This window comes from Crocodylus siamensis, chromosome 4 (assembly GCF_052110815.1).
Source record: "Crocodylus siamensis isolate JL-2025a chromosome 4, ASM5211081v1, whole genome shotgun sequence".
In the NCBI taxonomy this organism is placed as follows: domain Eukaryota; kingdom Metazoa; phylum Chordata; order Crocodylia; family Crocodylidae; genus Crocodylus; species Crocodylus siamensis.
The window spans coordinates 169,547,842-169,574,965 of record NC_143398.1 but is presented as its reverse complement, the minus strand read 5'-3'; the positions used below and the strand labels follow the sequence as shown (position 1 = coordinate 169,574,965).

At 43.8% G+C, this 27,124-nt stretch overlaps 1 protein-coding gene across 35 annotated transcripts in view; it reads right to left on the bottom strand.

The window, feature by feature from the left end:
• Positions 1-14,595, bottom strand: part of MAP2 (microtubule associated protein 2) — a 366,938-nt gene extending 352,343 nt beyond the window's left edge. For 30 of the 35 annotated variants that reach the window (XM_090044877.1, XM_090044879.1, XM_090044884.1 and 27 more), the window contains exon 1: positions 14,514-14,595. The gene's annotated coding sequence lies outside the window, so the exon portion shown is untranslated. The remainder of the gene's footprint in view (positions 1-14,513) is intronic. The other 5 variants (XM_090044865.1, XM_090044871.1, XM_090044864.1 and 2 more) reach the window with 2 other exon arrangements.
• Between the last annotated feature and the right edge of the window lie 12,529 nt (positions 14,596-27,124).

The following is a 27,124-nucleotide window of genomic DNA, read 5'->3' as shown; positions in this document are numbered from 1 at the left end:
CAGATGCTTCACTCAGAAGAACAGCACATACCCCTTTGACCCTTAATGCAAATTCTGCAGTAATACATCATAAGAGAACAATTCTCCCTGCCCCAGCTGGTGATCACAATGTGCCCTTAAGCCTGAGGGCCTCTGCAAGGTTAGCACTGGTTACTGAAATTGAGGCTGTTGTTCTTATAAAGTAATCCCATCCTGCAGTAATCTTCTTTTAAAACTTAACATGCAATTTGACCCCATGGGGAGAACTGTTCCCCACCCCCCAGCCCAGATGGTTTCCCTTTTTATTAGTCTAAATCATTATAAAGCTAATTGGACAACTCCTACATCAAAACAATGATCCTGAAACTGAGATCCCCATCTGACTGATTTTGTGAACAAGCACAGGATGATAAAATACTACTGAATAAAGTGGCTGTCTGAGGCAAAACAAGTTAACTGGGGACGCATCACGTAACAGATAGAAACTTAACACTGGTCAACTACATTCATTATTTTCAACTTCTTAAAAAGCAATCACTAATAATCACAAGCTCCTGATTTCAAACCCATATATATACACTACTGAGCCCCAGGGCTAGGTACATGGATAGAAAAGGAATTTAAATTAAAAAAGTATAACTCACCTCAGCACCTCTGAAACCAGTAACTATGGAAAACTGGTGGTAACAAAGATTCTGATGACTACCTACTGAGTATGGAATCAGGGTTAGCCCAAAGAAACACATATGTATTTAAAAAACCAAAAACACAACAACAACAGCACATGGACTCAATGGCAGGAAAAACATGGAAACTGTATTTCTTCTCCAAAAATACTGTACCTTTTGTACCAATAACCCAAATATAAAAAGGAAGAGAAATTTAGCTTTAAGGCTCCTTATTGATCTATCATGAAATTGTTCTTCATAATTAATAGCAGAAACTGGCATTGCTGTTTCTACTGCCTGGGGTCAAATCACATCCTCAGAATACATTTTATAAAATACAGGCCAAATGAGCCTGCAGATCCAGGGAAAGGCATGAAAACAAGGTTTAACAGCAGTGTCCAACCTCTAAAAATGACAAGTACGCAATAGATTTATTTTTTCAGGAGTTTTTATGGGGAGTAATTAGAAAAATATAGTAACATTTGGCTCTTTCCAGCACCTTTCATCTTTATTTCTCGATGGGTTTTATAGCCAAACAATATTACAGGAAAAAGGAGCGAGGCATGAAGAGAAGATGAGACATCATGGGCTCCTATATACATGTAGAGAGCCTGCTCCGACACACTGGAAATCCAGCGCGTCAGAGCAGACTCGAGCTATCAAGTCTGCTGGACCACAGAATTGATGTGCTCCAGCAGCCTTCCACATCACGTGTATCAAGGTACCTGCGCTAAATAATGGCAGCGAGGTGCTTTGAAACAAAACACTTTCAATGAGCTTTAGTTCAAAGTGCCCTGCCACTTTTTTCAGCATGGGGACGCTGATACACATGACATGCAGGAGCTTTTAATTAGCATGGATTGCTAATTAAAGCACCCAGCGCCATGTCCTGGAGCACGTGTAAAAATGCCCCATGTGCCCATGGTCGTGCAGCAGGCCAGAGCCAGGGCTGGGAATGGAATCCAACTCTCTCAAGTTCCAGTCCAGCGCTCCACAGACGAGGCCAGTGGTTCACAACCTTATTGACTGAAGGCATATCAGGCACTGGACACCCCTCATCAGATTTCAGGCACCCCTCAGAAAATGCAAGTTCTTAGTTTTCACTTTCTTTCTGACTACAGAAAATAGAGCAATTATTCTGGTGCTAAGAAATCAGGATGATTACAACAGATGAAAATTGGTACTACCAATTTCTATTTGAAATCTCTGGGTTTATCTTGTGAATCATGTTTTTACACCTAACGTTGTGTGGCACTATACAGTGCTTTCAAAAAGATCTCAAGGCACTCCAGGGTGCCACAGCACCTGGGCTGAGTCACTAAGCGCTACTGCCTCCAATCCAGCGTTCTATGTACCAGGACACATCATGAGTCAAGAGTGGAACGAGGAATTAACTGCTCTGTATCATGTCAGCCCCTGTCAAACTCATGGAGATTATACCACAAGAATACTCTACGTTGGGCATGTAGCATACCTCAGTCCCACAGTCAAGGCTGCTCTGGCTTCCATAGCATGTGAACTAACACTAACTGGGCCAGAAGGATGATTCTGCTGCTAGCCCACTTCAGATGTACCTCCACTACCCATCCACGTGTATCAGGCCTTGTTCCCTTCTTATTTCAGACTTATATGAGTGCAACTTCATTGATATTAGCACTCCACTTTCATAGCACTGGTTGTGAGAGGAGGAATGGACCCATGCAGTTTTGCTGCTTCTGTAAGAACAACTCAATACTCCCTGCTAACCACAGTGGCCTTCTGTAAACATAACCCAGGCTCCCTCTATGGTTACCGTAAGTTCACACCCTTTCTCAACCCAAAAAAAGACAATTCCATAAAAAACTTTCAAGTTTCACTCCATATCTGCAACTTTTAAAATAGGGGCATGAACTAGCATCTGCATTATTCCAAGGGGACTTGGCAATTTGAGAATTTGGTCTCATAATTTGCAGCTTTCACCGCAGCTGAAGACACCATTATTTTTGATCAGTACTTCAGAGTCTTGGGAAGGATGAGATATTTGAGGAAAGTGTAGACTAGCCATGGCAGTGCTAGCAACCAGTTTTGGTGAGACATCCATTTCAACCCCTGTATTTGGACAGTTTGTTATCCAAAAAACAGTTACATTCCAATTGTAGATAAAGGCAAGTCTAGTTAATGTAAGATTTTCCACTGACTTCCACAGGCTTTAGTTGTGGCCATTTCTTTCAGAAGATACGTTGTTTGACCACATGCTCATAGTTTTCATACCCTGAAGCAGATAAAGGGACCTTCATAGAGACTGCACTTCATTTTCAAGCAAGAAATGGAAAGCACTATCACTACCATTTCCTGCTATCTTAGGTTGAACATTTGATGTTATGACAATAAATAACTACTCACCTGAAAGAAAATCCGATTTTGAGTAAGTGTGGAAGGTGCAAGACAATGGCTTACATAGAAGGATTTACTGACCGTCTAACTTGGCCAGTTGCTATGCAAAAATAAGTGCACATAATGAGGCAGACTCTCAGTGGGTTTAAATCATTGCCAGGTCATTGGAATCAATTTACACCCACTGTGAATCCCAAAATTCCACACAGAAACACAAGACTGTCCAAGCAACGGATAAGTCAATACCAAGCATGCAATACAGTACATGTGTGCATTTCCAATGTCCAAGTTATTCACAAGTACTGGTTAACTGAACTCTTGTGAAGTTTTACCAATTACCATTTATCACAGGTGGGGATGTTGGGGCAGAGAAGTTAACTGATCTGCCCAAAGACAAAAAAATTAAAAAAAGATGTCAGTACCAAAACCTGGATTAGAATAGAAATAATTCCAGCCTGCTGAAATTCCTAGAGATTATATATGAATTACTACATTTTATTACTGGTATGTGGTATGCTTCCAAAGGCACTTCCCAACAAATCACAATTTTTTCTTTTAAAAAGATTTTTAAAAATACTATTAAATCACGTTCTAATTATTGACAGCATGGTAAACAACACTATTAATGTACAATTTTAAGCATTTATCGAAATGACTATTATAAGTACCATCCATAAATCACCACTGCTAATTTTGGCAAAGTATATGGAACATATAATTACAGATATTAATTCGTCATATTACAAAAACATCTTTTATTCTAACTCAAAGGCAAAAATTTATAATATCACTTTATCAGATAGAACTGGGTATTCTGAAATGCATGCATTCAATATTTTGGGAAGCCTTGTTGGGGAAAAAACAACAGACTCTCTATAGCCCAGAAAGCTTAGCTCTGCAGAACACCATTCAATGAAAGCTCTTTATTTACTACACTACCATTTGGCTCTTCAGAATTGAATGTTATTAATTTTTGCATGCTTAGATTTTTTTTTTTTTTTTTTGGAACTGCTCTCTTAGGGATTTCAGCCAACTTTCCCTTTGAAAAGTATGTATTTTTTGATCATCCTGAACAAACAAATCTATGGTTTCTTTCCTCTTAACTTATGAATTTCTCCCTCACTATCCTGAGGACAATTTTCTTCAAAGGATATTAATTAATATTCCTGGAGAAAGAGAGAGATTAGAGTAAACTGAATACACAATAACCAATTTTGTACTCTTGAAAGTGATTCTTGGTGCATTCATCAATGGTCCAGATCATCCATTTGCTCATGAAAAAGACTGTATGCGCTTGATTCTCCTCTCATATACACACATCATTGTAAATCAGAAAAAGCTACAGTGATGTTAATGCTTAGTGTTAATGCAAGCAAGGATCAGATCCTCCACGTGAAGATCTCCCTTCAATCATGTAAAAGCCAGTGGCTGCATCGCTTTATTTTGTTCTTTTCATATCAAGAGGAATGTTCTTCCTGTTTTTTACTACATTCTTCATACCGCTGCAAAAGACACATACCTACCGACACACATTTTTCTGTGGTATTCCCATCACGTGCCTATTGAGTTGAGATTGTGGGAGGCTGCAGAAGACTGGGAGGCCTCATGCTCTTCACAAAGATAGTTCTGGTCTCTGATGAGTCCTTCATACTCTGTGGCTTTGGGGAACTGAACCTCTTGCCCATTCCAATGGGGGGCAAATCCTGCATCCTTTCCCCTCTGCTAGCAATTTACTGCAACTCACCTTTTGGCCAATCTCATAGGGTTTTTTTTTTCTGCAGGAGAATGTGACCCAGTGCTAAATATACAATGAAGTAAAAGCTAGGCTTGTCTTGAATATATTCTACAGCATGCCTGAAGGCAAGTATGCAAATGCTTAACTCTTGGAGAATACAGATATTCTGCAAATGTGAGTGCTCAGTTCCCACACTGACACAGCAACAAGAAAAAGCAGCCTAGGCCAGTGGTTCTCAACCTTTGATACCTTATGTACTGTTGCTGATTGATGCGGCAAAAGTGAAACCGGAAGTCCCACCGTGGCACTTCCAGTTTCACTGCCATGAGCCGAGTCCCACTTTTTCTGGGGCAAAGCAGCCTGTGTGGGGCCTTCCTCCCTATCCCCTGGCACACTGACATTGGGGAGTAAAAGCCCCGGTGCACCAGACACAGTGGGAGGGGTAGCAACTGGAACTTCCAGCCGGAGGAAGCAAAGACCAAAATGCAGCACCTGCATACCCCCTGTCCGAGTCTCGCATATCTCCAGGGGTATGCGTACCACGGGCTGAGAAACACTGAACTCTAGACCACCTGTAAAATGTATGCCAAACCCCAGTGCAAACTTCATTAGGTATAAGTGGAAGAAAAAAGACACAAGATACAATGTGAATGTTTACCTGGCTGAAGCTACTATTGTTCCATCATAGTTATTAGCTCATTTTATAGAGGTGTGACCATGCTGCAGTGATACATATTATTGTGGACCCTGTCCATTTGACCTGCCCACATGACAGCAGCTATTAAACAGCTGGGCTTAGGGCAGTGGTAGGCAAAATGTGGCCTGTGAGTGTGACTTCTGGTCACAAGATAGCAACCAGGGGGGCTGGGCACCTGTCAAGATGCCCTTGATGACTCACCAAAACTTCGTATGTGGCCCTCCAGTCAAAATAATTGCCCACCCTAGCTTAGGGCTTACAGAGGTTGTAACTGTGATGCTGTCTCTCTTCGGCAGATCTGTCTTCCACTGGGAGCCTGTGGGCAGGTTCATGTCAGCGATGTGACTTGGAGTACAGACTCGATGATCTATTGAGGTCCCTTCTGACCCTAACATCTATGAATCTATGAATCATAAACACAGCTATTAGAAGCTAGCCGAACTCTTTCAGGGTTAAGGTGGCCACTGGTCCTGTTTTATACCAGACCGTCCTGTTTTTAAACCCTGTGTCTCCTGTCCATTTCTAAATGAGGAACAGACTGCAAAGAGACCTGTTTTTTTATTCACTGGTGGAAATACACGTCAATCATTTGTCCTTGTGACATTTGTCCCCTTTTATTGGCTGTGCCTAGAGGTAGGGTGGTGCACAGCCAGAAGAAGCAAGGTTCCAACCCAACCAGAGAGGGAGGGACAGAGGTGGGCTTTTTGTGGTGGCTCTGCCCCTTGCTCCTGATTGGCAAAGGGGTCCAACTGTCCCGCCCCTTGCTGCTGATTGTGCAAGGAGGCAACAGCACTGCCCTTCACTGCTGATTAGCTGAGGAGGTAGGTGATCCCACCCCTCACCAAGAGGGTGTCCTGTATTCTGGGGATGTGTCAGTGGCCACCCTAGTCACAGTTTCGGTATTTTCCTGGCTGTGCCTGTTGGCCACGAAGACAGACTGATGGGTGGATACTGCTAGAGAGTAGTAGCCCAAGAATGATACTGTATCTAGCACAGAACAGATCTCACTAGCAAAAATTGCTTTAGACATAGAAAAGAGGCCCAAATCAAAGTTTAGCTCTTGATCTTATATCTCCCTAAAATCAAGGTATTTGGGTTCAATTCATACGGGAAAGGAAGCGAGCCTCAAATTCACAACGGACTGAAACTTCCCAGGGTTTGAGAGTCTATAGATCTGGGGGTTTTGTTTGGCACCTGTTCTAGTACAAAACAGTTCTCAAATGCCGAGCGGTGGCGTATCATCTCATTTAGTCAGTTACTTCAAATTGGAGCCTGGTGTCATTTGTGTGGTCTATAACAGGGCTTGGCAACCCACAGTAAGCATGCCAGAGCATGACACATGAAGACATTTTGCTTGGCACGTATGCCTCGGGGCAGAGGGCAGGGGGAGCCACGAGAGGCCTGATCCTTGCCGTGGCAGCACAGCCCCAGCTCCTTGCCCATTGTCCACTCCAAGGAGCACATGCACCTGCCGTCGGTAATGAGTCAGGCTAGAGCTCCGTGGACCCCAATGCAGCTGCTTGCAGCCTCCCCACCACCAGCTGTGGGCAGCAGGGGCCTGCCTAGAGCCTGGGCCAGCTGTGGTAGACAGCCAGGAGACTGTAAGAAACTGCACCAGGCTTTGTGGAGCCCCAGCTGGGCTTACCATCAGCAGCAGGTGCACGCACACCTCAGAGCAGATGGCAGGGAAGGGGCTGGGGATGACTGTTACAACAAAGACCAGACCCCTCACAGCTCCCTCACCATCCACCCCTAGCATGCCAACATCTTACAAGTCAAGGTTGCAGGTGTTTTTAGCACTCTGCCTAAGAACGTTGCTGACCCCTGGTTTACAATAACGTGCATTATATGCAACTTCTGCAGAGAATAAAGTAGAGAGCCAGGCCCAGTTCATCATGAATTCATTTTGATTCTTTCCTGCACAGCTAAACTTGGTGAATGAATTGCACAGGAAGTCAGTCAGCTTGTGGACAAATGCTTGCATCTAATTCAAGCAAAACTGTGGCTTCTGGGTCAGAAGCCACGTGTGGAGAGCCTCTTTTAAGAGATTCACAGGAACTTCTACTGTAAATCTCAGTACCAAATTTCTTCTAAGGCTGGGATTTCCAGAAGCCTCTAGCATTAGCACAACTATCCTACTAATATTTCATAGGCTTCAGTTCTATGGGAGCACAGTTATGCCAACACAGTTTTAAATTCCCAGACTAAAATCTCCATTTTTCACACATCCTGCACAATGTCAGTCAGAAATCTGCCTACAATTGCACCACAAAGAAATGGGCCAGTTCCCCATCTCCAAGTTTCATGAATAAGGGAGATATGCCCCAAAACAGAACGTACTTCTCTTGAGGACTGAACCAGACATCAGCTGCAATCATTTACTGCAGAAAATGAATAGCAACTGTAGGGTTTATTTAATCAATAGCTCTTATAATGAAATGTAACTGAGTTGGCCGACATGACTAGATTTTTGAAAGATTTTTTTAAATGCTGTTAATTCAGGTATAATAGTCACACAAAATGAAGTTATTAAGTTTTCAGATGGATAATTTAAATAAAAATGTCTGCCCATATTATTCTGAGTATAAGAGGCGTGCGGAGTATTATAAAAGTATTTTAAATCTTTACACAAACAGAAATGGAAACACTGAAATATTCTCCCTTTGCAGAGAGAACAACAATTATCCCAATCAAAACACCAGGTTTTTGTAGACTAAGTACACTGAAAGCTAGCTACCATGTTCTGTTACCATTACTGTTAGTATAGCTGAACCTCTGAGATTTCTCCTAGCTGTTTTAAGGGGGTTTGGCAAGCTACTCTTCCCTGATCTTAAGAGCACTCAACCTCCACTGGCTTCAAGGAGATGGAAAGGTACTAGGATTACTTTAAATCAAATCCTAAATGCAGGACTGACAAATACTGCTTGTTTTACTCACATGAGTAGACTCCAGTGGGCAAACTTGTAAAAGCAGCAGAAACAGGACTTGACACAGGAGCTGAGTTCTATCTACAAACTCACCACATATACATTTACAGGTATAAACTAACAGCATTACTGAAGTGGAAAACAGCCTGTATTTTCGATAAATCTAAAGCAGATATTCAACAGATTCCCAGTTGGTGGAAATCAGTAAAGCCCCACTAAAGCTAATGGGGTTATACTGTTCTAAACTAGCTGAATATCTGGCCCCACTCTATGCATTTTGAAAGTTTGACAGCATTTGCTTTAAAAACAGACATAGTGCCTACTACAGCCCAGAAACATTCTACTTGTAATGAATCAAAAACCATAGTTAAAAAGAAAAGCTGCATTTTGTAATGAAGATCAGCACCAATGTGTCTTGCACAGCACAACACGCCTCACTAAACAGAAACGAAGCAGTTTGCTAAACCTGATAAATGTTTTTTGCATAATTGAGGTTACCTGGACCTCACCTTACAATGCATTCTTGTAAATGGGTGTATAAACAAATAAGCAATGCATTCAATACATGCATAGGTACTGTAGCTTCCTGACCTGTTATCATTTTGAATTGTTAAAAATACTTTTATTCCCCCCCCAAAACAAACAAAAGATGATAGATTGGCTTCATTGTGAGGATCTCTGTGGGGAAAAATGTTAAAGAAGTGTAAAACCTATATAGGGCAACAATATTAGCTCGTCTTGCCTCCTTAACAAAGCATCAAACAATTAGTGTTTAAGAAAAATGGGTTAATAAAGATCTCAAATCTTCTTAACAGCTAGTACAGTGAACCCATGTGGCAAGAACAATCCAAATGAACACCATGGCTACATTAGTCCTTTCTTACGCTATCTAAAAAGCAATTACAAATGTCACATTGCATCTCATTCTAAAACATTGTCCTACAGTTTCATAGCATAACCTGTGATTAAATCTACCCTCCCCCCCGCAACACCCTACCCTCCCCCCCCCCCAACACCCAGAAAAGCTTTTTTTCCTCTGCTGAAGCAGATGGCTTGGGAAACCGCCCCTTTTCACAACACAACCATTCTAAATCTGCTCCAGCCTATGGAAATCAAACACATGCTGGTTTTTGTTAGCATCTCAGTGCACTACAGATCTGCTGCACAGAAGCATCCATGTATCCTCTGCACAAAGTAAGACATTAAAAAAACCCAACTGATCTTGACCATATCCTTCAAGGTGCTCTTAAGTTAGAGTAGTGCCTTCAGCTCCCACTAACTTCCATGGGAGTTACGGCTGCTCAGCATCCAAGAACAGTCCCTAGCTTCTCAGGATTTTCTAGTACCTGTCAAGATTGAGCCCCTTGAGTGCTGCACCCTAAAACAGCAATCCTTTCATATTCAGCAAACCACTTAAGAACATGCTTAATTTTAAGCATGCTTCACTTTAAGCACATATTTAACAGGAATTAAGCAAGTGCTTAAATGCCAGACTGAACTGGGATCCTAGTCACACAGGTCAAATCCTACACAGATAAGCACATGCATAATTGTATTCAGTTGAAAAACCTTACTAGCTTTAGTGAAGCATACCAGCAAAGTTACTCATACGCTTTAATTATCTGCAGCAGGTGACAAAAGTGATTAACACATCTTGCTATGATTCTGGGGGTGTGAACTGAAGCCCTGCACTAGACTTGCATTAAAAGCCACCCCCCAGTTAACCCAGCCGTTAATGGGTGCCTGGTCTCTCAGGCTGGCCAGTCAAAAGCAACAGGAACTTATACTAGTCACTTGATTCCCTGCTGTATGTTTGACTAGGAAAATTGGTGTGCCTTAATCAACTAGCCGTAAAGAGCTGTTAGGTTCAGGCAGACCTTTGAGTTGAGTTGACTTATTTGTAGGATCTGGCCCCCACATATTAGTTTTTGTCTCAAATTTCTGCCTATTGCTCATTCATTTGCATTTAAAGACAAGGGTCCCTGGCTACTTGCTAACTATGGCCTTAAGACAACAATGAATCTCTTGCCAACAGAACCCTGCTGCCTCTTGATGAAACCCAAATGAAGGTAATAGGCATTTGTGCAGGTACTAGATCTACGTATTTGCTGCTGCTAGCAGGATCAGGACCTGCATGACCAACAGCAAAGAAAGACTCCCACTGATCTGGAAGGCTTTTGGATCAGGCTGCGTATTTATAAAACCTATGTACTAATGTCAGGGCATTCCTTTTTTAAAATCTGTTTCTAATTCACTCATTAATCTCATGAATACACAGCAAATCAGATTTCAGACTTATGGGACACTCCATGTCTGCACACATTTTTGTCAGTAGCTCTTGAGCTTTTACAGATTATAACACCACAAGTAGACTGCATTCTGAAATACATGGTCATGTAGTTCTCATGCGTTGCTTTCCTGGTGCTTGTGTTTCCTCTAAAGGAAAACAAACCTGTTTCTGACACTACATTTGAAATACTTCCCATAAAAGTGACTGGGGTGTATCACAGTTCCATGCACTTTCAATACAAATCAGTTTTAACTCCAGTGCATCTGATGCAGACCTCACCCATATCCATTTTTATACCTGTGTAAATTCAGGGATTTTCATGAAGTTACTCCTGATTACACCATCGGAAAGTAAGGGGGGAATCAGACCTGTTGGCTCCAGATCCATCTTAATTTGATTTGTGCCTAGATGTTGTTTTTATAGTGAATCTAGGTGCACTGTGTTTGGCAGACATTAATTCCTCCTCAGACCAAGGTGACATACTGAAAGAAAAAAGCATAGTTCCAAAAATCTCTTGCTGATAAGGTTATCCTTGACTGCAGAATGCAGCAGGAGCCAGGCACACTACCTAAGGAGCCTTTAAATCCTGTTATAACATCAGAATATATTAAGGAGTATTACCACACGCATACTGGCATAATATATCAGAGCCTTTAAAACCCAGAGTATCAATGAGATGAGTTTATGTAACGTTAATAAACTGTACTACAAGCCTAGTATAGCATGCTGCACATTAGCAGTAGATAAGTATGGTAAAATTCTTTATGAAAAAGCAACTACTTTATATGAGCACTAGCTCTCAGAATCATAGTTATTTTAATGGACACACCGAGGCAATCCACAACATGAACTCAGTGGGTTGCAAACTGCACAGACTATACATACCCTGTCCACCCTATCCCCGTGCATCAAGAGAAGATATTGGGCCAGTGACTTAAGCTAACACCATTCCATTGGTCACCTCATCTATCTTTCTAGGGCCCGTTCATATAAAGATGTATATGCTTAATTTATATGCACTGTAAACCGTCTCACTGAACCTTGCAGGGCTACTCAGCATATAAACCTGAGCACATATGTAAGTCTTAACAAGATTGTGGCTTCAACTTCTTGAGACAGGTACTGGCCTAATCTGGGTCTTGTAGAGAACTAAGCATAATTGCAGTGTTTCACAAACAGGTGATATAAACCATAATCATAAGGAAGGAATTCTGATGGTGTGCCAAGTTCTGTTTTAAATAATCCACTTTTAAAACAAACCCACTTAAACGCTTATCTAAAGATAAAAATGCTAGTTCCACTACAAACTTAGCTGGCTGTCTCGTGCTAGCTCAGTCATGCCATGCATATATGTTGCTAGTGCATATCCTATGCAGGAAGGATGCCCGCTCTCTTTTTGTTTGTGAAGTACCTCTCAGCGACCTACGGAGTAAGGACATTGCCAGTTTCACTAGGTACTGCTCCCTCAGCATATTTTTCTACCTTTCTCACAAGTGCTGAGATGCTGTGATCACGTCATCTCTTAGGGAGGGTGCAGAGAGCAGCTACAGAAAACAAATAAGTCCTACAGCCGAGTCTCCTCCTGGGAGCGCTGGCTCTGAGATCTGTAGTCTAGACATAACTACAAGTCTAAACCAGCACAGGTGCATGAAGCAGATTTTTTTTTTTTTTTACATAGAGAAAATAGAGGAACAAAAAGAAAAGGAAGAGAAAATAAATACACTCAATCTAGCATGAAAATTCCCTTCTGCAAACAAGGCCACATTTTCTGAAAGGTGAGCGGTGCAAGTGCTATACAGAAATGTCAAGTAAATGATTTCTTGAGAAAGGGGTAGAGGAAAATTCATTTACATGACCACAAAGATGTGACAGATTGTGAAACAGGATGAGAGAGAAAATAAATAACTCTAATGGAGAGCTAGGAGAAAATCTGAATGGGATGCATACATTTATGAACCTTGTATTTAAATATCCTCTACCATACAGAAAGAAATATGAAAAACTAAATAAAAAAAAAACCACCAGCTATGCAGAAGAAATCTTTATTTGAAGGATAAATGCAATGCAGATGAGATCTTTCCTGCTGGGGAGGAAGAGAAATTGTATTGGGATTTTAAATGCAGGGAAAGACCCTTACAACCACAGTCCCTGCCACCAACCCACACAACCCTCTTTCTCAAAGTCCTGTTTCATAAAGCACACCTTATTTCAAAGGGGAGGTCAGAATTAGGATCTCAAATATATACGCAACAAATTGAGTACAGCAGTCTTTATTTGGTAGATCATATTCAGCATAACATCAGGGCACCAGAGAACTGCAACTGATGAGGGCTTGTACCTGCCGCAGCTCAAATACGCCACATTTTGCATAATTCTCTCTGAAATAAAAAGGCTTTGTTCTCCACCGCCTCACTGCGGATGGAAGCCCTGTTTGCAGTCGTTTCCTTGCCACAGCTGGTCATCTCAGTATAGAGAATTTGTCTTGAATGAAAATGAAAGGTGCTGACAAGCCTCATAACCCCCTCACTTGAATCAGGCTCTTTGTCCCACTTCAGAGATTTTTTACAGGAGCTCAAGGGAACAAGGAGGAATGACAGTCTTTCAGGGGGTTTACATCTCTGACAGTCCAAAGATGCTCAAAATCCTAAAAGCAGCTGACAAAAGTAGCCTGTTCCTAGTAGGGATAAACCCAGATGGGACTTGAGAAGGGCTCTTCCTATTTCCCTCAAGACATTTCAGTGGCAAAGATGTGCACGGCAGACTGCCTGCTGACTGCAACCTTCCCACTGGGTTTGCCTTTTGACCAGGCTTAATTTTTCCTCTGACCAAAGGCTTCAAACCCACAGCGGTGAAATACCAGCCAGAACACCCTGGCGACTGCAGGCAGAGGGATCAGCCTGAACCCAATTTCCCCTCTTCCCCTCCCTGCTTTCTTGAAATTTCCATCCTTAAACAAAAGAAGCAGGTGGGGTGGGGCCCGAGGAGCAGCCAAGAAAGCCCCTTCCAGGGGGGATTTCAAATAAAGCTTTTGGCCTCAAGAGCGGCTGGCAACTCCCGCCAGGGCATTCTGGCCCACATTCTCGGGCTTTCTTGTCTGAGGATGATTATGATTTAGGTCTCTTTTATTGCTCCCGTCTTCTTGTCGTCGTCATCTTCTCCGCACACCCAGCAACCCGGCTGCTGGAAATGCAGGGAAATGACCGTGAAACCCGCGCCCCCCCCCCCACACAGACACACCACCACACACCTGTGGGTGCAATGTCACACACACGACTACACACACGGGTTCAGCATCACACACACGTGCACGCACAACCACACACACAGCTTCAGTGTCACGCACACAACCACACACACAACTTCAGTGTGACACACACACCCATGTGCAGGCAGTGCCACACACACAACCATACACAAGGCTTCGGTATCACACACACATTGAGTGCCACACACACACTCGTGAACACATACACACGTTGTGTCACACACACGTTCAGCGGCACAAACACACACGACTTGTGTCACACGCACACTGTCACACACACTCATGCACACACACATGCCCTCAATGTCCCACGCACACGGTCAGTATGCCACACAAACATGCGGCTCCAATGTCCCACACACAGGTTCAGCGTCACACACACACTCATGCACACACACGGCTTCAACGCCCCCCGCACACAGGTCGAGTGTCACACGCGCACACCCACGCACGGGCGGGCTGTCCCGAAGCCGGTGCGGTGTGGAGCCCCCCGCGCCCGATGCTGCGGATCCCCGCGGGCCGGGAGCGGGAGCGCGGGCGGCGAGCAGCGCTGCGGGGGACGGCGCCGGGGGCCCTTACCTGAGCGCGGAGGCAGCCGCCGGCCCCGGGACGGAGACGCTGCTGCGCAGACTGCTGCAGCCGCTGTGCAGCTCCCGCCGCCCGCAGCCTGGGCGCGCCCCCGAGACCCGCCCCCTTCCCTCCCTCCGCCGCCCGCCCCGCCCCGCCCCGCCCGCCGCTACCGCAGTGTCGCCGGCGCCGCCCGCGCGTGGGAGCCCTGCGGCCGCCGGCGAGCGTGTGCCGGGCGGCCGCGGCCCCTTCCCGCCGCCGGCTCTGCCCCTTCTGCCGCCCGCTCGCCCCGGGCCCGAGATCCGCTGGAGGCGCCGCACGTGCCCCGCCCGACGCAGCCCCGCGATTTCGGGCTCCCGGGTCTGCCCTGCTCCCCCTCCGCGCCGGGAAGAGCGGGCCTTGGCCCGGGGCACCTCGAGTCTAGGAAAAAGTGCTGTGGCCCCTCCTGGCCCCTTTCACCAATTTGCCCTTAGCTCTGTCAAGGTCACTTGTCCTCCCTGCCCAGAGAACCAGGCTGCCTAGGCACCCACCCATGGATTTGGGAGCGCAGGTGCAGGCACCAGGTTTCCAAGGCGGGGAGGGGGGGCTTACATCCTCCTTTCTGTACATCCCTGTCCCTAAAAAGCAAAACTGAACGTCATGAGACTTTGTGCTGCCTGAGCGTGTTACCACAGTGTGTGCTGCTGTCATTCTCTCTCTGAAGTACTCTCTCAAGGGCTCGCCCTAGCCCCTTCCTTGCATCCTTTCCGGGAAGAGCCAGGTACGGTGGGCATGATCATCATTAGTCATCCCAAGGACTGTGGAAATGAATGCTGGGAACTTGACATCATTTGGATGTTTTAAGGACAGAAATCTCAGCTTTGTGACAGCTGTCCTTTCCTCCAAGGAGAAGAATACTTTGGGGAGAGAAAAGCAAGGAATAAGCATGGTGAAAAACAGGAGTGCTGAGCACATAATGAACGTTTTTGTGCTATCCTACAGCTGGGCCAATGCAGACAGGTCTACTGGAGAATGATTTTCTGAGTTTTGGCTGGATGAAAGAAATAAAACGTGTAATGAACGCTGCCTCACCACCTTTCACTGAGGTAGGGAATGACAGATCTCAGCTTGGCCTTTTGGCTGAGATCTACCTAGCAGGGAGAGACAGTGATCACAAAGGTAGTTTTCCCAGGGTGAGTCCTGTCCTGTGCACTCCAGGCAGGCTGACTCTTGTGAGTTTCCTCAGAACAGGAAAACTGAGGAAAACTCAGAATGGGAAACTCAACTGATCAGTTTTGCGGTAATGGGGGACAACTTTCCCTCTGGTTTGCTCCTTGGCCTTTTGGTTAGGAGCAAGCAAGACTGGGGGGCATCTAAACCCCAAGGTCTCTGGGGGGTTGCATGAAGGATGTCTGCCATGGGTTTGGGAAGTATCTAAAGCCCCAGACTACTGGGTCTGGGACAGACGAAACTTGCTCAGTAGGTTCATGGCCCACAGCAGGCAGAGCCCCCCAGCAGCGTGTTGCTCCCGCTGAATGCCAGAAGCTGCACAGGGTGGCATGGAGCCCATCCAGCCTGACCCACTGGCATGCACCTTGAAACCAGACTGGACTGGCTGCTTGCCAGCATGTGGGGCTCCTGGCACTGCAGGTAGGAGCTGCATGCCATCAGGCTGGGTCAGGCCAGGTCCGTACCTCTATGTGGGGCTTCTAACACTCCAGCAGGGAGCTGCACATGGAGGCACAGAGTCTGCCTGGCCCAATGGCACACAGATCAGAAGCCACAGGGAGTCATGTGCCATCAGGCTGAGCTGGCTCCATGCCTTCATGTGTGGCTCTCCGCTGGAGTGCTGGAAGCCCCAGATGGAGGCATGGAGCTGTCCCAACCCAGCCTGATGGCGTGCAGCTCCCACCTGCATGCCAGGAGCCCCATGTGCTGGCATGAGCCAGCTTGGCCTAGTTTGAAGGCATGCACCAGCAGGCTGGGATGCATGGGCTCCATGCTGCCCTGTGCAGCTCCTGGGATTCAGCTGGAGCCACATGCCATTGTGGGGCTCTGCCTGCCATGGGCCATGAGCACCCCGAGGGCTTGCCTGCTGCTGCTGCTGCTGCTGCTGCTGGTGGCAGAGGCTGTATGCCATGGGGGGGGGCATCTGGTGCGGGTGACCACACCCACCTACAAACCCCATACCCACCTACACGCAGTCCCCCCACCCCACACCTGCAGGCTGGAGCTCCCTTCCCCACTCACCAGCTGTCCAGTTGCATGCCATCACCAGGAGCTCCACGGCAGTGGAAGCACAGAGCCTTTCCAGTTTGATGGCATGCAACCTCTGAAAGCCCAGCTCGCACTGGCTTGGTAATAACTGTTTTTGGAGGGGCCCATGGGCTGGATAGAGTGGCCTGGCAGGCTGAATCTGGCCCACATGCCATGTTTTGCCCACCCCTGGCTTAATCTCAACTTCAATTTCCCTACTGTAAAATGGATGTGATAATCCTTCCTTTCCTCCCTTTCAGGTTTATTTTGAGAAGTAACTACTTTATGTCAATTAAGTACTTTGAAGATACAAAGCTGTCCCATTGTCATGTATCTATTAATCAGTATAGATCCTTGGAATGATAATTATCCAAGTGTTTTGGATCAGGGTTACAGTCAGACCCCTAGTTTCTCCGCATTGGATATTCAGTAAAACCCTTTCTACAAATGCCTCTAGTATTCCATGTACAAATCAGTTGCCTGCCAAAGAAGGGACTGTACTGACAGGCTGAAGCATCAAGTTCATCTTAGGGTAGCTACTACACTACGTGGGGGGTGTGCTACAGGGACATGTCTTCTTATAAGGGATTATGGAGATATTTTTTCCTTCCAAGCTAGGGACAGAAGTTACACATAAACCAGTTTAAGTAATAAGAAACTGGTTTAAAACTGTAACAGAACAGAAGCTCAGTGCATATAAGCCAGTTTCAAATTGACTGAAACTGATTTAAGATAAACCTTGTTGAATGTAGTATCAGATTTAACTGATCTGAGTCAAACCAGTTTATGAAACTTCTATTCCAGACCCCCTTCCTGGTTCAAGTTAAATCACAGTCCCCCAGCATGCTTTCCAGTCCTGGGCTGGGCTGTCTGCTCCAGCAGAGAAGGGTTGGGGGACAAGGAGAAGGAAGAGGCAGGGACTGCCCCCACTAGGCAAACCCTGGCTGTGAGTCCGGGGCCAGGGAGGGGGGTTAAATTTCCCTTTCCCCCAAGTACAGGGCTGCCCTGCCCTGCTAAAAACTTAATGCTGACTACAAGTCCCAGAGGTACCTGGAAGCAGGAAGAGGAAGTGATGAGCAACCCTGAAAAGTCCTGCTGGTATGATTGTGGACGGCAAATCCCAGAGACCTCAGGGGTAGCAGGAAGAGGAAGTGAACATATAGCTCATGATGTGTACATGTCAAAGAGCCATGCTGTAGCACCTCCTGACTTCTGGTTTGAGCCACTGCAGGTATGTGGCTGCATTTCCTGAAGCAAAAGTGAACATGGGTCCAGTTGCTTCTCAGTTTAATCTCTGCAGTATAGACTAAGCTGCAAACATTCTCCTCAAAGTACTCTCTTTGAGGTGTAACGTGTCCTTGGGGAGGAGTGAAGGAACAGTCCTTGAGCATAGGACTGTAATTTGCCTTACCCCTTTACACATGAGCGACTGGTGCCACCTGACTCAGCGGGGGGCACTTGCCCCACCCCCCAGCAGCCAGTCAGGGACAGGGGGGTTTGCCCCATGGCTGATTGTTATGACCAGGTTGGGGGAGGGGGGAATTCCCCCCTTGGCTGGTTGTATACACCAAGCCAGAATTAGTATTCCCTCTAAACTGGCTCTAAGAGGGAATGCTGCCTGGAAGTGCCAGCAGCGCACCCAGAAGGGCCAGCAGCACTTCTCCTGGCACCCCCACTCTCCAGCCGGCACTCTAAGAGAGAGCACCAGCAATCCCACCTGCCCCCCCACCCGCCCACCACCTAAGCGGTGAACCCTGCTGTGAGGGGGTGTACCAGCGCTCTCAGAAGGTGCATGTGCATCCCCTACGCGTCTCCACTGCCTTTACAGGCTAGACAAAGTGGAAGGAATTATTTTTCTTCACTATTGCTATGCATTTACACAAGGGCTAAGAAGAATTTAGCCATTCATAAAGGGCTGTTTTGATCAAAGAAACTGCTGTAACTCACTTGAGTTGAAATGTACTCTTTTAAATACTACAGTTTGCCCGTCCATAGGAATAGCATTATCAATTAAATGTGTCCATGTGCAACAGAGTGTATTATTCCTAGAGGACAAGGGGGCAATATAAAGGAAAGATATTCAGACTACTGTATGTGCAATATGCATTTATCATGGAGAAATCAATACACTCAGCACAGATGCCATTTTCAGTCTCAGCCATGCCATTTTCAGTAACAGCATGCAGGCAGGAGGTGAATCTTGGCTGTTAGCAATTCAGTTACAGTTTCCATCCCTTTCTTTTTCATGTCCTTGCAACAAGGTATTTAGCAGAATTCATAGAATTGTTGGGATCAGACATGGGTACACCATGAGTGCTTCTGCTATGGCCTCAAATTTGCAACCTCTAAGCTGTCAACCATGCGCCTTAGTGTCCACGCCACACCACCCCAACCCCGACATTTCTCACTTAAAACAATCAACCCACCTTAAATATTGTATAGACTTAAACTACTTCTTAGCTGTATTATACCTCAAGTTCAGGAGACCTTCCTGCTGGAAGATTATTACAAACGGATATCTAGTTTTTATCCAGTATCAGTATGAATGACTTGAAAGTGATGAATGCCCCATTATTACTTGGGAAAGATTGTGTGGTTACTGAACATAATACCTAACACAAATGAAATGGTCAGTTAAGATACTGTATGCATTCAGACAGGAAACACTACTGACATTTTTTTTAGAGATGTTAAGTTGCCTGTATGAGGTCTTACTAGGAAAATTTGTTCAAAAAATCAAGACAATCTCTTACTGGCAGAAAGTAGGGTTGGATTTATCTGTAATAAAACCCAGTTTTTGAACTCACAGAAGATGAACGTCTAGAAAGTACTTGACACACTGGCTATTTTGGATCTCTGCAAGATCTGAGGACTCAAATACAACAAGGTTTTGCTGTACTTACAGAGTACAAATTATTTTGTTTATAACCTGTTTAGAAGTACAACTATTTCACATAGTGATTTGGAGATGCTTTTTTAAGGAGAACTTATCAGTAGTGTTTTTCTTTTGATATAGAGCTATAATAGGAAGCTACTGATAAATTAAGTCTTGCTATTTTTCTGTCAGTTCTTAGGGTTATTGGTTAGGGCCACACAGATACCTGGCATTAACATGGGGAAAAAAACATTTAAATTTCCTAAATAAGAAATATATAATTTAACATAAAATGTCAAAGTATTAGTAAAATGAATAGAGTAGTCTAGTAAAAAGCAGCTGCTAGTTTATTTGATTAGAAAAGTTGCAAAAACTAAAATAAATAAAGACATGTAAAATATTTTTGAGTTACCTTTCCCCTGTAACATTTTTTTTGCAATTTCTGTGCATGTGAAACAAATTGGAAAGTTTTTGCTACTTTAACCCTTGGGAAGCAGTTAGGTTAAGGTGACTGTGTAGTATCATTCAGATGATTCTAGTAAATATGCCTATAGTGGGAAATACATTCTAATATTCATCTGGTACACATCCAGGAACACCAAGGGAAATCTGAGTGGGGCAGAGCCCTAAATGGTCACATCTATTGAACAACAAAACATAAGCTTCCACTGAAAATATCACACAACAAACATTTATCACTCTCTTCAAATAGTGGTTATACACAGTTAAATTTTTTTCTGAACTAATTCAACAAGATCAAATCTTATAAGTACTTAATACAATAAGATGCCTCTCTCCAGGGTAATATTTTCTTATTAAAAATTATTTGAGGATGTGGGTAGCAGGGGAAAGCAGCTTTGACTAAGAGTCTCTTTCTCCCCTTCTTCCCAGAGCTTCTCTTGGCATAGCTGAATTATTTAAGGGAAACACAGGAAACATCCTAACCAAGTGAAGTCTTTACAGACCAAATTGTGCATCTGAACTGGTATTGGAAGTGACCTCAAAACTGAAGGAGTGTGCAGGGTGTTTTTTCCTGGTAAGGTGGAAGGTCACTATATGTCAAACAAGCTGGAATTTCTATATTGCCTCCACCTTCAGTATCAGGTACAGTAAGCGATAGTAGTCCACACTAGAAGAAATGTACACATCTAGACCTAAATCCTCACCTGAAAGGAAAGTTGATATTTTTTCTAGAAAGTAGAAGAGAAAGCGATTTCTTACCCCTGTCACTCAAAATGAGAGTAGGGCTTTGTGGTATATCCAGTAACACTCCCAGCCTTCAACCTACCTTGAAACATAGAGGGCATCAGCCCTTGATAGAAATATCAGTGTATTGCCTAGTTCCCCCAAATATTTCCCTCTTCCTTCCCATGTCATTCTGTCAGTGTCGTTTTCAGCTACTATTCCAGATGCTAATCTTTTTGTGGTATCTTCCTGATGATGGCAATTTTTCCATTTGCTAAAGAGAAAAAAATGCATGTCAGTAGTGCAGTGTTAGTGGCAATATAATCCATGACATCTTACAAGAGGTGTCATATAGCAATTTTTTAAAGGGCAAGATAGCACTGAGCCTATAGAACTCGGCATTCGGGAAGCATTGGGCACCGGAAGCTGTCAGCAATTAACATTCTAGTCTAATTCAGTAGGAATTGGAGCCACAGAATGCTGTGATCTTCTGGAAGGCTTGCTATATCAACATCGAGGAGAGGAAGAGTAAAATAAGCATTATGATTTAGTAATTAAATGTATTTGTCCCATCACATCTGTTGCTAAACAGAAGACTTGAAAATTGTTTGTTTGTTTTTTCCTGTGAGTCCAACATAGAAACTACTGTATAGTACAGCTGATGAGAAAATTAGAACAACTTGGAAATTTTTGTGAAATTTCAGTTTTCTTCTATCCCTCCTCCCCCGCAAATTTCCAAACATATATATTTTCCATGCCTCTTAATTTAAAGAGTTCAGAGTGGAAATAATTCTAGGATTTCTACACATGGCAGCTCTTTAGTTCAGCTTGTCGATGCATTTATAAGGCATATTATTAATGTGGAATTTTATAAGATCCTTTACTTTTCAATGCGTCCATATTATTAATTAAATATCTTCACAAATGTAAATATAACTTCATTTTTCAAGCCCAAAGGGAAAAGCTTATGGTTAAATTATTAGCTGAAAACTGATTATCCTAATCAGAATAACAACACAATCTGGTGCATTATATTTCTTGGTTTTGGACCATCCTCTCATATAAATAAAATGCTATTATTTGTTATGAAAAGGGAGACATCTGCAGGTAAAATGAGAAGCAAATTTACAGGATGCGTTTTTTTTCATGCACAATCTACTGCTGATGGCTGGTGACTAACTGCAGACTATTAATTCAGTGAGCTGACAGATTCATTCTCTTATATGGACTAGCCACTGACTAGACAGAAACAAAGACCACCATTGTTCCAGTTAGATTTTTTCCTTACCCTGAGTGTCTGAGAGCTGCCAGAATTCAAGCACCTTGCAAGACATTCTTCCTAAGGTCTGATCACTAGTAGTCAATCATGACAGAGCAAAGAACAGCAGTTGGAGAGGGTCAAGATTTCCAAAGCTGACTATAATGTCTACCTGCTAGCTGGCTGGTGCATACTTGTTCTAGCTGCGAAACAAATACCTGTACATGCAAGCACTCAGTTATAAATACCTACTTTGTACTGCTATATGTGTGTAATATATGTTAAGTGACTTCAGGGCGATGCATGATAGTGCCAGCAGTGTCTGCAGGAGCTCACTGCTCACAGCTGCCAGGCTCCCCCTGCCACCGGTGAAGCCATGCTCCACCAGCTGCCAAAGGCATGCATCGTTCAGGAGTGACTTTATCTGTCTTGCTGATGGTTCCTACAGGAAGATGGGGACCTACTGCAACTGCTGGTTTATACTTGGACCTGCTACTTGACATGGTAAGTTTGCAGTGTCTACATGCTTTTAGTGTGTTAGGTTCAAATCCTGATGATGTCCCCAGTTGGGAAGCATGTGCAGATGTGCCTTTTGTGAATAAACCTGAGTTAGGTCTGCCATGGGCCCTCCACTTCCAATCTACAAATATATAGGATAAACTGTAAACTCAAATCTTGCATTTTTAGGGTATACTATAGTCAATGACTGATGGAAACAGGTATATTTCAGATGGTTCTGACGTATACCTATACATGTTGTCTGAAGCAACTCCCTAGTGTTATCTGATTTTTCTGATTTTAAAAGCGTCTTTGGATGCTTGCGCAAACTGGTATGTTGCTATGGAAACAGTGGTGTCAGCATTCAGTCTGTTAGTAAACGGGCTGATCTATTTGTGTTCCTCCAAAATGAAAAGAAAGCTAAAAGGGGAAAAAAGTGAGAAAGAAAAAAATGTCTCACCTTTGCTATGGATTTTACAAAATGAAATCACAACTTACAGCAACATTAATCAACGTTAATATTTTCAGGAACGCTACTTGTAGAAATAAGACAATCAAGCAAAAGAAAATGGCTAGTACAGCTGTCAAACTCCTACAAAAAGCCCTACTGCATAGCTCTCGGCAAAGAATCCAAACATGATAAGATGTCAGTTACTTGGCTATGAAAAGCAATCAATAGGTTTAATTATTTCACCTCCCTAATGAACCAATTCATTTTCTGATACAGAAAATAAAAGAAACAAAGTCAAGAAGTATATGTGAAAATGAGGAATCAATATGTAGAACACTGTATACAAAAGTCTCCTTAATTTGCTTTTTAAAAGGTACATTGGGAGATAACAGGAGATACATACTATAAATCTCATACAGCACATAGTTAACAAGTTTTCTATAGGCACAACTCCATTGATAAGTGAGAGGCAAAACAGGTTGAGAAGTGACAGGCTAACAAACACTTAGGAAAGCAAATGAAGAAACTGGGCATCATTCCAGACTATTTTCAAACTCTTGTTTTTTTGTTGGTTTTAGAACAGTCTCCTAAATTATATATATAAGAGCCATGGGACTCTTCAGCCTGGAAAAGTGCAGGCTCAAGGGGGCCCTGGTGGCTGCTTATAAGTATCTAAGGGGTGTACATCAGGATCTGGGAGAATGTCTATTCAACAGAGCACCCCAAGGAAAAACAAGGACCAACAGTCATAAATTTCTCCAACACTGTTTTAGGCTGGACATAAGGAAAAAATTCTTTACTGTCTGAGCCCCCAAGACCTGGAATATACTCCCTCCAGAAGTGGTGCAGGTACCTACTCTGGACCCATTCAATAAATGTTTAGATGCTTATGTTGCTGGGATCCTTTGACCCCAGCTGACTTTCTGCCCCTGGGGCAGGGGGCTGGACTTGATGATCTTCGAGGTCCCTTCCAGCCCTAATGTCTATGAAATCTATGAAATATAGCATGTAGCTCTGTGAACACATTTCCTATACATTGATGCATTGATACATTATTGCAAAGTAATGCAAGTCTGTTCTGTTCAGCGGCAAAATTTTTTTATATCTCCTATATTCTTACAGAAAATCTAAGAGATTAATATTACAGTATGTTTAGCTGTGAGCTCTCTCTGCCCTCAACTGGAGGGGTTGAGGGAATGGAAATTTTCACAAAAAGAGCTTTTTTTCTGACTATTTATACAGGCATTTGAGTTAAATAGTTGTTGACAAAAAGAAACAATAACCCCAGGGTTGGAACTTCAGCTGCTGTAAAACAATGTCATTTATTTCATTGGATCTGTGCCAGTTTGCACCAACTGAGAATCTGGTCAAAATAAATTTTAAACGGCAGGTATAACATTATCACTTTTGCTCTCAATTAGTCTGGTTTTATTCGTGTTTTTCTTCCGTCGACTGCCATAGAGTCTTCCAGGCATCACAAAACACACGTTTATAATAAAAAAGCCATGACAAAAAAAAACTTAAAAATCAGGCTTCCTTCAGACATGCAAACAAAAAATATCACAAGCATATGTTTTGCTATTCTTTATTAGGTCCTCTGTAATTCCTGCCTGCTTTACATTACTGCAGGTGGGTAACCAGGGGCTTGACATTAGTTCATGTTGCATTGAAAGGTGATAATTCCAGCCAGCTGCTGGTCAAGTAGACCAAGAGCCATAGATTTCATGAGATGTCTAAAATGTAGGGCAGTGGTTTTCAATCTGGGTGCTGTGTTGGTAGACCTCCCCAGTGTTATGGACTGGGGGGCAGGAGGTCCAGCCTAGATTACTTACCCAAAGTTTGGGCGTAGTTCAGGTTGGTTCCCCAGGGACCTGCTATCCAGAGGGGTCTGGTGTCAGAACCAGGTTCAGAAGTGGTAGCCAAAATCAGGATGAACCAAAGGGGTCAGAAGCCAACCCAGGGACAAGGCAAACAAAGGATTCACCAGGAACAGAAAACAAAAGCCAGAGTTGAAGGTCAAGCCTGAATCACAAGCAGGGAACTGGAATCAAAGAATGCCAAAGTTCTTGGTGGGGTCAAAGCCAGGATTAAAAGCTAGAAGACCAGCGAGGGAGTACACAAAAGGTCAGGAGCAAGAATTTTCACCTTTGCTTAGGCAAAGAGACTGTGGGTTGGGCCTGGCTTTTAAGGGCTAGAGCAAATGGGGCTGGCTTCAGGAGGTTGGCTGCCCTGACTGCTTCACTCAACTCAGCTGGGACAAGGGTGCTGCTCTGGTGGCACTTGTTCTGGGGGTGGCTTGCCCTGATCTCTTCATTGGGATTGGCTGGGTCAAGGGTTCTGTCTTGGCCTCATTACACTCAGGGATGCCACTGTACAAGCACTACTGCCACTGATGCTATAGGCTTATTGGAGAACCCTAATGAGGTAGGAGAGTGTGTATGCACCACTCTCCTTCCCAATCTGTGCATGAGGCATAAAAGTCAGCTTTATCTCGTGATGACAGTTACACTGATTGAGATAAAAAAAAAATTGGAGGTACCCTGAGAACTACTGATATAGAGCTTAGCAAAACTTGGTTTGAAGTCTTTCATGTAGACCCCATCAAAATGACAACACTCATCCAAATACTGGCTCTCTTTCTGAAGACAGATGAAAATAATTAAATGCTTTCCTTGTGTTACTTTTCCATATGTGCAGTAACTGTAGTTGCCACAAATGTATATGAACAAAAATAAGCATTCTGTGTGATTGGGACTAGGAGGAGCGGTAACCAGAAAAGAATTTGTCCAGGCAGATGAGATGTAATTACCACTCACAAGACTATCAGTTACAGATGACAAGTCCAATTCAGTTCTTGTTTAAGGTGGCATAATCCCACTGATGACAATGGAATGGTTGCCAGAGGGGGAAAATGGACCAACGGGCTTTAATGTCAATACATTTAAAATCCATTCAACATTAAGTGAGATGGAAAACTGTGTGAACACAACTTCTCTTTAGTCTCATTTGCATAAAATCCCTATTCATCCATCTTGACCTCTGGCTGAAGAAATTGTCAATGAACAGGTTTATGATGCAATGAGGCACGAAAGGTGTAAAAGGGGGTGGCTAAAGAAAGAAGTAGGAGAACTAGATCCAAACGAACAGCCAGTATATTAATACATCAGCAAGAAATGTGGATATTTTCAAAAACTGCAGGTACACAGATGTGGTCATTTTAACTTGCATGTCTTGTAATTCCACAGCCAGTTTTTTAAAATCTCACTGGCTTTGACAGCATTACATGCTGGCTTTCAAGAAAAGATGAATACTCTCAGTTACTGCAATAATGCATATGCATGCTTGTGATCAATACCATGGTCTGAACTCTGCCCTTGGATCGTCACACAAGGTGAAATTCACTCATGTGCAGAGGACCAGCAAAAGTCCTACCTACCATGTAAGACTAAATGACAAGGGAGTATTTTCCCTCTTTTCTTATTCAGCTGCTCACACAAGGTCAGACTGACATGCTTTGCAGAATAGATAAACTTACACCACAGCACTCATGGATAGAACAATTGGCTGTGTGTTCCATGATTACTGTTGATTTTCTAATGTGGTGGAGAGAGAGGTGAATAAATTGCAGGCTTAGGGTTGAGTCCTTAATCTTCCTGAGATATTGCTGTGCAATGTGTGACAAGAAAGGGATAATTTTAGTGGGATTACAAATGAGTTTTCAGAAACTACAAGGGGACAGCCTTCTAGGTAGGATGAGGCAATGAACACTTATGATGATGATGAAATACAGCAGTATTCCATCTTCTGGCCTCACCAGCTGGACGAGTGGTGCAGGCCCGGGCCGCGGGTCAGGTTCTATAGACGGCATCTGTCTGCAAGCCTGATCCAGCATGGGGACAGTCCACAGATACTATCTAGTGTTCTGGCCAGGCTCTGTATGCCAACTTCACCTACAGAGTAACTCCACATGTAGGATCTAGCCATGAAGTCACCCCATGTGCCAGATCTACCCATGGCCTGACCCTCCATGCTGGCTCACCTCTGTGTGATGGTTCTAGCTGCAGACAGAACCTGTGCACCAACACAATCTAGTATGTGGAGCCATGTCATCTGGTCTCCCA